Here is a 12,666-nt window from a genome sequence, read left to right as displayed (position 1 = left end):
CGGCCGTATCGCTTAGTGCTGCTCCCTCCAGCCATGGCAGCGGGCTGCTCAGAGGCTGTGATTTCAGTTACGTAAGTTGCTGTGTCAGGCCGGGAGGAGGCCGAGCGGAGGCACACAGATGATGCTGCGCTTGTGTGCTGAACAAAGCACGACTCTAACCAGAAACTTTCTGGCACCGGTTTACAAGAAGACGGGTTCCCATCTGCTTCCAATTTGGGGATGTTCTCTCTGCGGGATGCGCAGTGATAACCTGTAGCTTCCCACTGCAACATGACTCACGGTACCAGTCATCAGTTCTGGGAACCATATGTGCTTCTGGGAGCAGCCACTGAGAACTGGGGACTGTGCTGCTCCTCTGAAGGTGTTGTCAGATGTGACTACAAATACAGAGCCTTCTGCTTCCAGCCCCGACAAACTCCGCCCTTGGATTCCCAGCTGGCTTTTTCAGCTGTTCTGTGCAAGCACTGTCTTGCAGATCGTTGGGTAGGCTCCTCCTTGGCCTGTCTCTGCACAGATCAGCTGTAAAAAGAAACCAGGCACTGCACAGATGTTTAAGGGAAGTAAAGGAGAAAGAAAAAGACTCCTCCTTCTTGAGGGTGCATGTAATCTACAGAGAGAAACCTATTAAGCCCTGAAAAGATTGCATGGGGCGAGACAAAATATTGTCTGACCGTATCACGCCACCAGACTCGCAAGCAGCAGTTCTTCCCTCAAGACCCCACCGATGGTTTGGTTCACGCAGCGAAGCCCCACTGCTCCAGGCACAGTGCGTGCACGGGCCAGGTGGGACCTCCCACCCTGCAGTGTGTGAACAATCACAGCTGCCGGCGGGCAAGGCAGCGAGTGGCAGAAAAGCAACATGATGTCACACAGGGGAACACGACGTGGTTCACATATACGTGTGCACACGTGTATCCTGATCTTCTAAGCTCTTCTCTCTGCCACAGTGATTTTTGATAAATCATTCTGCCTCGCCTGAGAAACAGACGGGGATGCTGAGCGCTTGCAGATTCTTGTGACAGAATTAGCATGCCGTGAGCAACGAGCATGCACGTGAAACATCCTGAGCATCTATTCCTGCAGCAAGTCACATTTGGACAACCCCACCTTTCAAAGTCAGCTACTGATAAGAACTGTGTACTCAGCTGCAACACTGCTTAGTTCTTTCCATGTTTGACGGAACACAGGTATGTCATCTTCAGCTTTCCAGCGCAATGTATGCTCCTCCATTTTCACTGATGTTCCACAACTTCCCAGGACCACGCTTGCTAGAACCTAGTTGGGCTTGTTCAGTCACCAGCTGTATAATTAAAGAATATTAGGATGTTATAATCACAAAATAAACAAGAGAGTTAGGCAAAACAGACTATGATAACACAAAAGAATAAATAGAAGACTTATCCCTATCCTGGGCTCACTCAGAAAACACCAGCAGAGCAGATCTCCACAAGAGATCCTTCCCCTCTGGTAGCCAGCTCTTAAATAGGTCCAGGAGGGGTGCAGCCAGGCTCCACCCCTTCCTGCAGCACAGCTGAATTGCCTTCACCTGTGCTCCTCTGGCTGACTCAGTGCTCGCCTCAGGTGATCAATCAGAGGTTCGGGCCCTGGCTCAGCAGTTCCCATACACCAGCAACCCCATCACAAGGAATACCACACTGTGAGAACTTCAGCTCTCCGTGTTTACCTGGAATACATCATGCGTGCCTCAAAAGCACACAACTTATTTGGCACCGTGTGTCGGTGGGAATCAGCGTGGCCTCCTACTGCTCGTGCTCAGGGAAGGTCTTTGAGCAACCTCTCAAAACAACTGATCTTGGGCAGTTTTTTTCCTCAGCACTTTTCCCCTTACTAATAGGCAAAACTTCTTTTGTGCTCCTCAGGGCTGTTCTGACATCGTGCTGATCCGCAGCTGACCTCACATCAGCCGTGCCCTGCAACAGCAGAAAACTAAAGCTACTGCTGTACAACAGCTGCACACGCTACTTTCTTTCAGTGCTCAGAGCGCTTGCTACTCTGTTTCTAATAGCAAGGTTTCGATTGCTGTTGCAATATGACTGTATGCTGCCAAGGTAGTAGTGAATGACCTTTGATGTGCCTATCTAGCGCTGACCTGTTTGCTCAGGAAGGCACGCAAGTCTGTCTGCCAGGCCATCAGAGTAAGCACTCTGCTCAGAGGGCCCATAACTTGTTAACAAAGACATCCACCTGCACGCACGGTGCTCCAAATAACTCAAATCCGGGGTTAATTCTCCATTAAAAATGTAGGTGCTGAATCTCCTTCTCCTTCTGAAATGCAAGGCTGGCAATGCCTCCAGGCCTAGGGGCAGACAAAACGCTCCTTTGATGCAGGATCTATTCTTGGCCGCGTGACAGACCCTCAGGGAGCTGCTGCAAGTCATTTCAGGCTATGCTTTCCATAACACTTTGCCCTGGCTCAGGTCTGCTTACTGTCACTGACTTCTGCTTCTGCAGGAGGAAACCACTTCTAGATTCTTCCGAAACTGGAGACTTCACCCTCCTGGAGCCCTAAAGCCAGGGAGCTTAGTGCAGACTGTCAACTGCCTCTGTCTCCTGCCTCTGTGTATCCACTGCACGTGTGCTGTAGATGTGAAAATGAGGGATCCTGTCCACGAAATCTGGTGCGGTGGGTGCTGTCAGAACAGACACTGCACAGATGTGGGAGAGCGACAAACCTCAGCTGTGCAGAAGGGACAAAATCAATGCACCCTCGCTTGCTCCAGCCGTCCTCGGAGCCTTTCCCATAGAGCCTGCAGATGTCACGCACAGCGCTCGGTGCCTCTGCAAGCAGCTGCAGATGGCTTCAGAGCTGCATGCCGACGTAGCTTAGCCAGTTACACCTGGGCCTGCATCCCCTCCGCGCTCAAGGCTCGGCCAGCAGCTCCAGTTGCACACAACCTTCATCACTGGTGAATCACTGAGCTTGTAAGCACTCAGCCTGTGGCAGCACCCCGTAGGAGCAAGTTCTTGGAGCACCTTGTTCTTAAAGCAGGTGCTATTTCTAGGCCTTTTTGGAAGAACAGAGATTGCAAATCGTAAGAAAAATGATGCAAAAATACACACGGAAGCTCACTAGGCTCACAAAATTGAGAAATTTTTCAGGATTTTTGCATTTTCCATTCAAATGGCGTTTGCCCATAAGTCAGTGTCTATCTCAGTGTTATTCACATGGATTCGTGGCTCAGCTATCGTATTTTGCCATTTCTATCGAGTCTCCTTTTCAAAACTGTCGACAGCTTGTCGTGCAGAGTGACTCCCAAATGCCAAGGAACATCAATCTTCTTGCCTATCCATGTCCTGGCTTCCTGGCTGTTCTGTGCCATGCCCTGGCAGGTGACAGGCCGAAGTTGCACACCTGCCTATACAAGCAGTTACGTTTCTGTCAGCAATGGTTTTCCTAACGGTGATTGGCGGCCGCTGCTTTTCCGTCGCTCGAGATTGGGCATGGAAGGTGACACGAGGCATTTCTGCACCCATCGCACACACACACGAGCGTAATTCTCTGCCATAAGGATCAGGACTAACGTATTTAAAGGATAAACCTAATAAGCTTTGGAGATTTGCTGTGTTATGGCGTCTCTGGAACATGCTTATTTTTACACTGCTGGGAAGTGCTGTAGCAATTAGAGAGAGAGGCTGGTACTCAAACGAGTGAACCACAGACTGCTGTTCATGTTAAATTGTAATATTTGTCTAAAATATTTAACAGGAACAAAGTAAAATCGGTATTTTGCAACTGGATTCAATAACAGCAATGGCATCTAATTAGTTCCCGTCACCAGAGGGCATTGGAGGACAAGCTGATTTTCAGAAAGCAGAGGTTCTATTCCTGCAGTTCAACCAGTGAATGTTAACAAAGTGAGTGGAGCTGAGGCTGCGCTCTTGCCGGTAACAAACCAGCAACCCTGGCACGAGCAGTGAGACGAGGCCCTGGGTTTGCCCCGAGCAGAGCTGCGGGCTAGGGGCCGTCTCCTTGTTGGCTCCCCCACAGGTATGCACACATCTGGGGCTCTAATTAGGAATGTGACTCAGCGGTGCTTCAGCTCAGCGTGCAGCCGAGTTACAAGTGCAGGAGATGGCACTCCGGGTACTGAACCCTCACTGACAAAGAGATGCCGACACGTGGCAATCTGCAACTTGGGTCCCCGCACACAGTGCAGGGGGCTATTTCAGGAGACAGAAGGAAGGGAGGTGTGGAAAAGGCTGTGTGAGGCAAACCTGAGCGACCAGCCCATGGGTCTCCTACACAGGCCGGCTATGAGTCCCTTCTAGGCTCATGCAGTTCCCTTATGCTTCCTAATCTGATTCGGGAAATTCATTTCTATGCTAAACACAGGCTCAGAGATTTACAGCAGGAGAGGATTTTCTTAGACTGCCTCACTTGACTGAAGGGTACCTCTTCAGATTAGCAAGGGAATAAAACCCATCTGAGCCTGGAAACGGCATGAAGAAGTATTCACCTTGGTGCCAAAATGGCAACCACATTTCAGTTCCCAGAAAGAGATACTGCCCATTAAAATCAAACACTGAGGCTTTCTCTGCACTATGAAAGCTGTGCTTTGAAATGAGAGGGCACAGACCGAGTGGCTCTGTTCTTCTGCGCCACAAAATAGCAATACTCGTTTATTAGCCGTGCTCGTTAATAAACTGTGATGGTGGCGAGTTTGTGTTCCTTAAAGACAGCGCTTCCAAGCTTCGGTCCCTACAGCTTGCAACGAAGGGGTTCTGACAAGAGATAATGGCTTGAGTTGACACCAAGGTGTGTCAAAACAAAGCGCATCCCATTCTCTCTCCTGTGCAAATTGCCTTATTCTTCTCACAGCTTATAAGCTGGAACGGTACGATATCTGAAGATGACTACATCCTTATGTTTTTAGCTTACAAGCCATAGAGCAGACTGCAACTGCACAAAGCAGGGATCAAACAAAGCCACACACTCAAAGAGAGACCTGTTTTTCGCACTGATCTGAGCACTCTCACTAGTGTGTTTTTGTCCAGAGAAAAATTAATTCGAGAAAGATCAACTTTTAATTTTATTTGAGACTTGATTTTTGCGCTTTAAACCTTCCAAGGAGATGTAGCATTGCAATTTCAAAATATAAAAATGCTTAGGATGTTCACCTTTCCTCCATTTAAAAAGTTAACTTCCCTCAGCTCCCCTTGGAAGAAAAGTGATGCTGAAAGCGCTAGGCAAAAGCAGAACCAATTTCTGAAAGCAATACTAAACTAGCAGTTGCCAAAAATGAAATCCCGACTGACAAACGAAGAACAATACGGACCCCAGGAAAAGAAGAAGGAATGAATTTCCAAAGGCACCTCGAGTGCTTTTGTTTGCTTTCAAACTAGCATAAATCATGAGTGACACCGGGACAATTCAACTCGAAGTATATTCCACGGTCATGCTGTGCTTACTCCGAGCTATGAGTATTTTTTAAGGGAACACTGCTTTCATAACCATGTCCACGCATGGTAATGCACAGCACCTCTGACCAACAGGAAACCTAAGCACGTGACGATTAACACAGCGGAAATGTTACTGCTCAACCTGCAACTCCAAACTGTGGCGCACAGAGCAGTACATTCAGTGGTAGGGGAATGCCTATTTATTTTTCCCGGCGCTTTTTCTTCTAGATAACTGAGCAAGGCTCCTTAGAGGAACAGCACCAGTCAGAGAAGACGGACCTAAACTCGATACCCGGTCCTCCTCTGAGGTGATGTTGCCTTTCCACAGCTTCACCAAAGGCCCTGCAGCCTCTCTTCTCTTTGCTCCGTTCTCATCTTGGGATGCAGGAGAGGGAAAAAAACAGCCTTGCAGAACAGGTGCTGCAATTCCAGTATTTTCCCCGCGATTGGCATGGAAACCCTCTGTGCACTTACCCCCTTTCTAGGGATGCTTCCATAATTCGTGGAAGCAGAAAACCAGCCTCGTGTGATGGATCAGAAATAGCAGCTAATGCACTTGTGCGCAGCTCCCACTAGTCCTCATTGGAAATACCATTTTCTTCTGACAAGTGGGACCGACAGGACTGTAGCGGGAGAACATTGTCAGACAGGCTAAGTGCTACAGGCTACATGTCTGTCTGGTGACAAATCTTGAGATTGGAACTAAATTTGGGATTAACAGAGACTTTAATTTCTTTCTTGCTAGGTCCTTCCTGTAAAACACGCTGACAAGTAAAGCTTTGTCACCCTGAAGCTGTCGAGGTGCCAGCCTCGGGGGCGAGGACCTCACTGTGAAAAGAACCAGTAAGCAAAGGAGAGCAAGGACAAAAGCTGTTGGTGCATGCTATTGATTTCACAAGGTGTAAAGCAAAGAAGCAGCAAGCCTCTGAAATGCAGGGAAGTGAACTGTGTAACGCTGCTTAGGAACAGGCAGAAATGGGACTGCTTAGGAACAGGCAGAAATGGGACGTGTTACATTTGATAGATACAACCCATCCTGAGTGGCTTCCCAGGAGTATCCCCCACCTCCTCCTCAGGAAGATAACTAATGGATTTTAGGAGCTGAGAGGGCATTTTCTATCAGAGGGTTGTGAGAGTGCCACGGAATGGAAGAAAATATGATTGTCATGTGCAGCTGGGAGAAGTGCTCCATACTCATGTCAGAGGCCCACGATCTGAATGGAAGATATTTATAGCTCTGGCTCTGAAGAAGATGAAAGTAGTTCTGATGCTGAAAAAAAGGGGGGGAAAAAAGTGTTACCTAAAAATAAATGTCCCAAGCTGATGCCACCTATTTCTACACTCCTCGTTTCAGAGCCGCTTACATGAACTATACTGAGAAGCATTTGGATTGTTCAAAGATTATGAAGGCAATTCTGCAGCTGGGATGCCTCTTATTTTCAAAATCTGTTAGTTTAGCAGCAGTTTCCTGCACGCTGCCATACCGTCTCTCCCTGAGCTGAGAAAGGCAATTCAGCCAGCACAGGGACATCAGCTGATCCAGGCAATGACCAGGGCGAGGTGTCCAACGAAAGTACTGCTAATTGCACTCCCACGTTACGTGGCTGATCTCCTGTTCTCCCCTCTGCGTGAGCAAACAAAGAAAAGCGGGCGCACAACGTACCTCTGCTGCTGTTCGCTGTAGTTTCAAGAAAGAAATGGCTGGCACTGTGTCACTCCCACAGACCGCTCCTGTCCTGCGTTTCAGACAACTTCCTCCCAAACCACCAGTCTGCCTTGACCAAGAGAGTGGGATTCACAGCTGTCTTCCTTCTCTGAGGAACAGCTGGGCAGTGCCATCCTCTTCTCTACTGGTGCAGTGCCGTGAAGGTGCATGCTGCCTCTCCTCTCAGGTGTACCTCTCTCCCAGCGGTGGGCCTTCATTTCTACCCTGGTCTTCATTTCGGGGTCTTTCAAAGGCCTCTGTTTTAGGAAGCCATTTCAAGGAGGTTGCGGTTAACGACCCCAGCTGTGGGAAAACTAGATTCAAAGGCGGACTCAGAGTCCTCCATCTCAGAGCCTTTAGGCTGGGTCTTTCGTAACACCGTCCTCAGCACGAAGGTGAACAGATGCAGATCAGGCAGGATACCTGAGTGCTGAGCTCAGAAACTGCATGGGCATCTGATTCCAGGTGATTAAAACACATAAACAGCAACCAAACATACAAGCTAAAATGGAAAGTGGCAAACTGGTCGCATCTGTCAGTACTTCAGACAATAAAGGCAGCTCGATCAGCGATAAAAAGAGCTGCATGATGAAGAAAAGATGTATTACCCCATCCTTAAAAAAAAAAAAAAAAAAAGAAAAAGCAAAAAAAGCAAAACTCAGCGTTACAGCAGAGACGGCTTTTTTGAACCTCGGAGGTTTGAGCCTGGCCACGTGCATGTCTGTGCTGGGGCAGCTCCCGTGCTGCTCCTTGTGCTGGGTGCTACGTGGTAATTAAGTGCCTGCTGAACAGAAGCACCTATCTTGTCTGTGCATCCAAAGCAGGTGATTTCCCAAAGTAAAGGAGACTTTACTGAGGAAATCAGAACGGCTGGAGGCACACACCAGTAGTTCTGGCGTATCCCAGCAGAGGGCAATGGCAGATATACATATGCATGTGTCGCCGCAGAGCGCTGCTCCAACATAAAACAAAGTTCTCCCCTGCCTGCCAGACCTTCTCGTGAGCGAGAAAGTCACTCGGTGCCAAGCAATGGAATAAAACTAATCTCGAATGAAGGCTCAGCAGAAGAGCTGGCAGCAGGTAACTAGCTGGCAGCACGAACAAAGCCTTCCAGGTCAGCCCTGAGCTGCAGTTATCGAGCAAGGAGAGGCCGAGGGAATACCTCTTCAGGACGGTCAGACTAAAATCAGAGGGGAAAAAAAAGAAGTCTGTTCACGTCAGTAAAGCCCCGGCTTTCCTGGATTTCCTCTTTGTGCGCAGAAATGTTTGCAATCTGGAAAACTTCATGTTAGCATCAGTGTCCTTTTGGAAGGGACAGAAAGTGGTGAGCAGCAGGGTTTGTGAGATACACGAGGACCAAAAAGCGATGGCCACAGCTGGCAACACTAAGCCCGACTCCTGATACGGAACTGTGGTCCTTTGGAGGAGAAGGCCTCAAGTGTTCCAATTTACGGCTGAAAAATAGAGACCTCCAGAAGCAGCAACCGCTTTAGAAATGGCTGATCGGACCGCATGTCAGGTGCACGGTAGCACAGTGACCGTCCATTAATTATGCAGGCCAGCCACTGAAGGATTAAGAATTTCAAATGAGGAAGGATGTGAAGAAATACTCCCCGGTCCTTTTGCGGCAATAACCATCAGCACGAAGCCAGCGCCGACAGCAGCCAGCGTCGCCGTGGTGCTGCTCTGCGCTGCGCTTACCTCACCTCAGCAGGCTGAGGGGAGATGGCTGGCAGTGAGGTGTTGCTAAGCAACGGGACGTGGCATGGCGGCCCACTCCCTGCCGGGCCACCTGATGGATTTGGAGGTAGCAAGGGCTACAAGGGGCTGCCAGAGATGGCAGCTGCCCTGTGGATGCCCGTGATGCACGCTGTGCGGACTGAGGGCAGGCGGCTCCGAGGGACTGGGTCAGACCTGCCTGCAGGGATGCTGAGACCTTCCACTCTCCCTGCAGGCTCTGGGTAAGGCTGGAAAGGAGCACAGCTTGTTATGTGCCTCCAAAGCACAGCTGATTTCCACAAAGGTGAAATTAAACGTCCTGACGTGAGCACGGCTGAAGAGAATCCCTGGAGCTGAAGTCGTGCTCTAATTAAAATAGATCTTCCTCCAAAGTAAAAGAGCGAGTACCAAGTATTGTCACAGACCTACTAGGCGTTGTGAGGGAGACGAGAGACGTACAACCGACGTGTCCTCAAATCTCTTGCTGAAGCTCCTTTAATCCCCTGCATTCCACATATCAGAGCTATCGCGCCGGCCTGGGATCTGCTTCCAATTGGTCAATAGCAACAGGAAAGTCTTTAAACCTCCTTTTGATCCAGACATAAGTCACGTAAGATCTGCATCTCGCAGACCAGCCCTCAATTCTCCCAAGACTGCCTGCTGTAATCCGGAGATGCCGTACACAGAACCAGCAGGGCTGTGTGCTACAGGAAGCCTTCTCGTGTCTGGAAACACCGCTGACTCTCAGCTCCCATCACTTATTAATGAGTTATTATTATTCATTGTTGAAATGCTGCCAATTTGTATTATACAGGCAGTCAGGCAAGATGATCGTATTGGGCCTCGGCAGCTTTAGTCTGTGAATGAGCCGCTGAACGTGCGCCACGCTGATTTCCATAGGGTGCAGAATCTAGGAGAGCTGCTTCTAATCTTCAGGCATCATCGCATGTGCTGACAAAAGAGATGTGGCTTTGCCTAAGTCTCCCCTCAAACATCATGTGAACGCGAGCCCCTTAATGCCAGCCCGTCTCCAGGCTGGTAGCTTTTGCAGCACACAGCAAGTATTGCAAGAGGGAAGTCAAAGGAAAAAAGGTGAAATAGCTTCATGTCGTGCATTTCTTCCTGTACTGTCGAATGCAAGAGGCCGGCTGAGCCTCTTTCCAGGAGATGTACTGCATGTTCTGGAAACTTTTGGGTTGGGAGGAGCACGACCGAGACATGGGAGGTGGTGAATGTAAGTACCCCCTGATCACCACGTACACACAGCCTTTACACCTTAGAGCAGATGTGCTTGTGCACACCATTTTCCTGCAAGCCTTCTGACAGTCTCTCCCAAGCCACTGCAGTGCACTCGGAGCTGAGATCGGGTGAAGACATTTTAATGGGGGGAAAAAAACATCATTTTCACAAAAAACAACCCCACACCTTCCTCCCTCACACGAAGTTACTTTGCACAATCTAGACTCCTATTCTTGCTGCTATTTTGAAAAAGCCTGGTATGATCACAATGGGATGTATTGCAAGATCGGCACGGTTTATTTTTCATAAACATGTGTGAAATCATATCATGCTCTAAGCCAATCCAAAATTGCGTATGTTCTTGTGATATCCAAAGGAAAGAAAAAAGAAAAAAAAGAAAAAAGTAATGATACCTACCCAAAGGCTTCAAAGAAATCCAAGAGGCCTGTGGGCATGCAAGAATTTATGTGCATATAGCAACGCGCATTAGCACTGATGGGACTTACAGCACATCAATCTTTTGTACGCCCAGACGGGAACGCCGTGAACCAATTATTCCCTGACTTATATACAATATTGATGCAGGTGACAAAAGGCTGCAGAAGGTACAGCTTGGGGAAGAATCGGAACCTTCGGCTACTACTTTATTTAATCCTTTTAAATCTGCTCTGCCACAACCACCAAAAATAGTCTGGTCTCACTGAGCTGACATCCTCAGGAAGGGGTGGAAACTGAGGATCTGTTTCTCCCTTTGGTATAGCCTGGGCAAACCAGAGGACTCTGGGCAGCCAGGCCTTCAAATGGATCGCCTATCCCTTCTCTGAGGGCCCACACAAAGTATACGTATGACAGTAGCATTAGCAGCGTTTGAAGAAACAAAGATTTTGCTTTCCTCTTTCATCTGTTCTAAAGTTCTGATGATTTTGAAGTCTGATTATGGCTCAGTGCCACGCAGGCCCACGTTCTTTGTTAAATGTTGTTTTAGGGTACAGTAAATTAATTAACTACAGAGCTCACTGACTGCTGCAGCAAAACTGCTTTTGACTCATGGGCCAGCCTCATACATTGTAATAGAGTTGATTTACCCTATAAGCATTTCGAGTGAAGTATGTGAGAGTTCAGATATGCTCTCCCTTCCAGAAGCCTCTCCATCCTTCACAGCCTGCCTCCACGAGGTGTTTAAATATAAAAGATGTTGCTCCACCAGTTGAGACCGGCCTTTACAGCTAGGACTGAATCCTGCCCTTCGCAAAGCTCTTTTCAGCTCTTTAAGAGACAAAAACCAAGCAGCTTTGTCAGTGTAAGTCCATTAAAAGAGCTTATTTGATCTGTCTGTTTTCATGCTCAAAATGCCTTTGGTCTCACTACCCCAACCATCTGCTCTCTTGTGACAGCAGCTCTGCCACCCTGCTGGGATCTGCCTTTGCTGCTGAGAAGTGGCAGCTTCTCTGCAGGAAGAAGAGCCGGCCTCCTTGGGAAGGTCTGCCAGGGAAGCACGGGTCAGCAAGACACCAGGAGTGTGCCAGAAATCCTGTGGCTACGTGGATCTCCGGCTCCAATATTGAGCTGCCATTGTTCCAATATTGAACGTGCCACATTGAAACTTGCCACTCTTTTCCCTGCCCTGTGCCTTGGTATGCACTGCTCCGGATTATATTGGCAACGGAGAACTATCGCTGACTTGCCCTGCAGAGCACAAAGGGAAAGCGTGGCGTGGAAGTGGAATACTGATGGTAGTGAAATACCACCAAAGTCTGCTAAGACACCACCAGTATCTCTGACCTCACATGATGTTTCACTGTTCAGAGCCTCTCTTTTCACTATTTGGCTGTGGACGGCCAGAAAAAACACATGCACTTACAGCAGCAGAGATAAGCCAGGTACATATAAAATAGAAACAAGTGGAGGAAATACAAAATCAAACTGCGTTCCTCAAGAGCTGAGAGATCAACCACAGACAAGCTGCCGTAAGGTCCCAGCAAAACTGGAGAAACCTTTCAGTTGATCCCGGCATCAACTCATTGATTAGGACTTAGACACATCATAAAAGCTCTACGCATTTGAGGTGCTACTGTACTTACACAATCAGAAATAAACCTATCCTAAAAGCCTTGTTTTGTGTAGGATCTGATTTTCTATTACTGGGTAACATGGTAACCAGGAGGGAGCGTAACTCTAGTTTCAATTGTCTGTGGACTACAGGCAGCCAAAAGCAATACAGATCTATAGGCAGCTGCGAACCTCTTGCTATCGGCGCAATGAGAACGCTGTTTTAAAAGCACCCCAGCTCAGCCGTAATGGCCACGTAAGATAAGAACACTGGGGGTTTAACCTCATAGCCCAAACTGTATCGCTGCCTACCTTCTGGTCAAACTGCAGCGGAACTTCATATGTCTGCTCTCCTTTAGAAAGTCACATACTTGGAACGAAGTCGGAAAGAAAGCACAACCTCAGCCTCAGCCAGCCTCACAACGGTCAGCTCTTATGGGCTGAACTTTTTTTAGGCTGATCCTCCAGACTTCTCGGTGACCAGCTCCGTGCCTCAATTTTCCATCACTCCCCTATATGGGCAGGGTGACGGG

The sequence above is a fragment of the Tympanuchus pallidicinctus genome, unplaced genomic scaffold (genome assembly GCF_026119805.1).
Source record: "Tympanuchus pallidicinctus isolate F22 unplaced genomic scaffold, pur_lepc_1.0 scaffold26, whole genome shotgun sequence".
Classification (NCBI taxonomy): domain Eukaryota; kingdom Metazoa; phylum Chordata; class Aves; order Galliformes; family Phasianidae; genus Tympanuchus; species Tympanuchus pallidicinctus.
Note: the sequence above shows the minus strand (reverse complement) of the source record.